Genomic DNA, 5115 nt, shown 5'->3' with positions numbered 1-5115 from the left:
TCCCATTACTGGGTATATATCCAAAGGACTATAAATCGTTCTACTGTAAGGACACGTGCACACGAATATTCATTGCAGCACTGTTTACAATAGCAAAGACCTGGAACCAACCCAAATGCCCATTGATGATTGACTGGATAGGGAAAATACGGCACAGATACACCATGGAGCCATCAAAAACGATGAGTTTGTGCCCTTTGTAGGGACATGGATGAAACAGGAAACCATCATTCTCAGCAAACTGACAGAAAAGCAGAAGATCAAACACTGCATATTCTCACTTATAGGTAGGTGTCGAACAATGAGAACACATGGACACAGGGAGGGGAGCATCACACACTGGGGTCTGTTGGGGGGAAATACGGAAGGGTTAGTGGGGGGTGGGGAATTGAGGAGTGATAGCATGGGGAGAAATGCCAGATATAGGTGATGGGGAGGAAGGCAGCAAATCACACTCCCACGTGTGTACCTATGCAACAATCTTGCATGTTCTTCACATCTACTCCAAAACCTATAATGCAATAAAATAAAATTTTTAAAAAAGTTTAAAAAAAATCTTTTGCTCCTGAAAAATTTATTTCTGAAAAAGTAAGTAGGCAAGTCATAGGCAGGAAAAAAATCAATCATAATACACACCCATTATTTCACTTTTATGAAATTTTTAACAGAAAAATCAAATCTATAGTGACAGAAAGTAAATCTATGGATTCCTGAGGTGGAGTGGTTTACTCTGTAGAGGCAAAGGAAGCCAAACAGAACACCTTGGCCTCACTGAATTGAGGGACCAGAGTTCATAGAGACTTAGGTAGCTACATTTTGGGGGACAGGGACCTGGACAGGAGAAATCTACCCAGATAAAAAGGTAGCAATTTTTTATTAAGATTTCTTTAAGTTCCTAGTTGACAACTGAGATGTGCATTAAAAGATTAAAACCCCATGCAGCTAGGAGAAGAGCAGTTAGTGGCGAGTTGTAAGTCGAACAATTTCTAGATGTAAGAAAGAACTGGAACATAGGCAAGTTCTGATCATACTGGGTGAGAAAACTCATTAGACACCTGGGGGGAACAAGACAGCCCATAGATGGATGGCACATTCCTGGCAGCAGGAAAAAACTCGTTCTAGAATAAAGCTGTTGTAAGACTTCACCTAAGTTCCCTATAGATTCTGAATATTAGCCTTTTGATAGGTGCATGGTTTGCAAATATTTTCTCCAATTCTGTACGTTGTCTGTTTACTTTCTTAATTTCTTTCACTTTGCAGGTGTTCTTTAGTTTCATTACATCCCATTTGCCAATATTTGTTATTGTTATCATTGCTTTGGGCATCTTTGTCATGAAATCTTTGCAGGACCTATGTCCACAGTGGTATCTTCTAGGTTTCCTTCAAGGGTTTTTATAGTCCAGTCAACCCTTAGGTTTTGGGTTTAAGCTCTCAATCCATTTTAAGTTGATTTTCGCATATGGTAAAAGGAAGGGGTCCAGTTTCAATCTTCTGCATCGGTAGCCAGAAGAGTTATCCAAGCAACATTTATTGAAAAGGGAGACCTACGACTGTGAAAAGCAGTTTGGAATCACTCAGAGAACTTATAGCAAAACCAGCATTTTCCTCAGCAATCCAGTGGGTATATTCCCAAAGGAATATAAACCTTTCTACCATAAAGTCCTGTGCATACATATGTCCATCACAGTAGTATTCACAATAGTAAAGACATGGAATCAACATAAGTACCAACAACGGTAGACTGGATTTAAAAATGTGGTACTTATACACCATGAAATACCATGCAGCCATACAAAAGAATGAGATCACGTCTTTTGCAGCAATATGGATAGCTGGAGGCCATTATCCTAAGAAATCTAATACAGAACAGAAAATCAAATACTGCGTGTTCTCACTTATAAGTGACAGCTAGACGGTGAGTACACATGGAAAGAAAGAAGAAAGCAACAGACACCAGGTACTTCTTGAGGGTGGAGGTTGGGAGGAGGGTGAGGATAATAAGACTACCTATCAGATACTATGTTCATTACCTTGGTGATGGAACAATCTGTACAATAAACCACTGAAAGACTCAACTGACCTATATAATAATGCTGCACATGTACCTCTGAAATAAAAGTTTAAAAAGAAATTTTTAAAAATACCAAGAATTTCCTAATCGGAAAATTTTTCTCTAAATTTAAAGATGATGGCTGGGCAAAGTGACTCTTGCCTGTAATTGCAGACTTTTGGGAAGCCAAGTGGGCTAATCACCTAAGGTTAGGAGTTCAAGACCAGCCTGACCAACATGATGAATCCCTGCCTCTACTAGAAATACAAAAATTAGCTGGGCATGGTGGCAGGTATTTGAATGAACAAGTGCCCTTAACAAGGTCACAAAATACGAGGTCAATGCTAACAATGAACTGAAAAATAAAACTTTAAAAACAGTCCTATTCAGGCTGGTTGTGCTGGTTCATGCCTGTGATCTCAGCATTTTGGGAGGTTGAGATGAATGGATCATGAGGTCAGGGGTTCGAGACCAGCCTGGCCAACATGACGAAACCCCATCTCCACTTAAAATGCAAAATATATCCAGGTGTGGTGGTGGTGGGGTTCTGTGATACCAGCTACTGGGGAGGCTGAGGCAGAAGAATTGCTTGAACCAAGTAAATCGAGGTCATGCCACTGCACTCAAGCCTGGGCAACAGAGTGAGACTCTATTTGAAAAAACAACAACAACAAAGTTCACTCATCTCTCTTCCTGCCTCCACAGCCGCCATGGCTCCGTGAAAAAGCTTGTGGTGAAAGGGGGCAAAAAAAAGAAGCCAGTTCTGAAGTTCACTCTTGATTGCACCCACCCTGTAGGAGATGGAATCATGGATGCTGCCAATTTTGAGCAGTTTTTGCAAGAAAGGGTCAAGGTGAACGGATAAGCCAGGAACCTTGGTGGAGGGGTGATGACCATCGAAGGGAGCAACAGCAAGGTCACCATGACGTCTGAGGTGCCTTTCTGCAAAAGGCATTTGAAATATCTCACCAAAAAATATTTGAAGAAGAATAATCTACGTGATTCGTTGCGCGTAGTTGCTAACAGCATAGAGAGTTACGAATTACATTACTTCCAGATTAAGCAGGACGAAGAAGAGAAGGAAGACAAGGATTAAATTTCATTTATCTGGAATATTTTGTATGTGTTCTTGAATAAAACATAGGAACAAAAATGGTGGTTTATCCTTGTATCTCTGCAGTGCGCATTGAACAGAAAATGGAAATCATAGTCTCAAAGGGCTTCCCTTTGTTCCCCACTCAATTATTTGTAACTTCTTTTGTTTTCTGCTTGAAAATCTCAATTCTTGAGGTAATACCAGAGTAGGAGGGATTGACTTGATGGAACTGACAGCCTTGGGGAGACAGATGAGGGTGTGGAGGTGTGGGCTGAAGGGAGTGGCTGTTATTTTAAAAAGTGTGACTGTCACTGTTTACAAACAATGATACAGGATAAGAGTGGGCTCCTCTCATTCATTAAAAGAAAACATGACGTCTTTCTAAGATTCTCTGCAGGAAAAAGTGTCAATAAAATACGGGTTTTGGGGTCCTTCGTCTTTAATTTTTTTATTACAAATTTCTCTTGAGGCACACAATTATGTCTGCTAATCCACTTCTTCCTAGAGAGATAAGCTGCACTCCTTCAGCATTGGTGCGTAGTCTGTCACTCTCCATAAAGGCGTTTGGTGAACCGACTATAAAAGTCCCAGGTTCTACGTTAACTACATGTGTACAAAAATGAATGTGTAAGTAATGTTTTACAAGTCTTTGCAACAAACAAAATCACTTTGGTCTCCAGCAGAGGGAGCTGTAGGAAAAGTGCTTCCAGATGTGGCCTCTGTGGAGCCCAGCCATGGGGATCCCGATGCCAAGAGCTCTGGAGGCTCTGGTGAAGGGGACCACAGAGGCGAAGTGACTGGGAAGCCTCCCATGCTAACGAGATGGGAGGTGCCTGGGAAATAGCTGCCCTTTGCCACTTAGGCCATGACTAGATGTAATGTCAGAAGTCATTCTACAAACTGGTGTGATGCAGTGCACAGGTTAGAGAATTGTGAAAGGGGCTACCAAGGTTGGGAAAAGAGTGGCAATTGTTGCTGTGAGTGACTTTGAAATAAATTCAAACAGTAATGAAGAAATGTCTGTTTTAGAATTTACGGTGTATGAAATTCATGTTTTTCAAAGAGCTTGCCTACAGATGGTTTCTGCACCTGAAACTGTGCTCTGTGAGTTGCATAGCTGGAAATTCAATGCTTGATCCTACCTTGGATCCAATTTAACGTTTGGTGCTCTGTGGATTACTTGAACATGTTGAGGTTTTGCAATTTCACTTGTGTTAAAGGCTCCAGCATTTTCCATTTCTATGCAAATTTCTTTGAAGCAGAATTGCTTGCATATTTCTCTGCCTTCACAGAAGGCAGTTTCTTTGAAACTTCACTGAGGCATCAGTTGCTTTTTGGCAATGCCCCCTACCGTGATTATTAACTGTGAGTTTGTGGTTTGAGTTTACAAATTTTACTTGTTTGTTGCATTGATTTTCCCATGTAGAAACTAAATTTTAATTTGGTTATGAAAAAACCCTGGGCTGAAGTTACCATTTAAGGTAAAAGAAAAAAGCTAGTCCCAGATTTGAAAACTTCCAATAAAATCGAAACTCAAAAAATAAATAAATAATAACAACAACAACAACAAAAACCTCCCATTCATAATAATATCGAAAACATAAAATATTACTAATAAGTTTAACAAAATACGAATAAGTTCTGTATACTAAAAACCTCAAAACACTGCTGAGAGAGATTAAAGAAGACTAAAAATAAATGGAGATTATTATACCATGTTAATGGTTTGGAGGTTTAAAAATTTTAAGATGTGAATTCTCCCCAAATTGATCTACAGGTTCATCGACCCAATCAATATCCTAACAAGCTTTTTGCAAAAAACGACAAGCTGTCTAAAAAATTTATATATATATATATGCAAAGGACATAGAAAAGCCAAAACATTTTTTTCAAAGGAGAAAGTTGGAAAGACTTTCTTTTCAACTGATTTCAAGACTAATGAAGACAGTGTGATTTTGCACAGGATAGA

General features: G+C 39.6%; 1 pseudogene; it reads left to right on the top strand.

Moving 5' to 3' along the window:
- Positions 1 to 1925: 1925 nt before the first annotated feature.
- On the top strand, positions 1926 to 3203 carry LOC116545409 (annotated as a pseudogene).
- The last annotated feature ends 1912 nt before the right edge of the window (positions 3204 to 5115 follow it).

Source organism: Sapajus apella, unplaced genomic scaffold, assembly GCF_009761245.1.
Source record: "Sapajus apella isolate SASKATOON/1434 unplaced genomic scaffold, GSC_monkey_1.0 scaffold265, whole genome shotgun sequence".
Classification (NCBI taxonomy): Eukaryota; Metazoa; Chordata; class Mammalia; order Primates; family Cebidae; genus Sapajus; species Sapajus apella.
The sequence above is the reverse complement of the archived record's forward strand: the minus strand, read 5'-3'. Positions and strand labels throughout refer to the sequence as shown.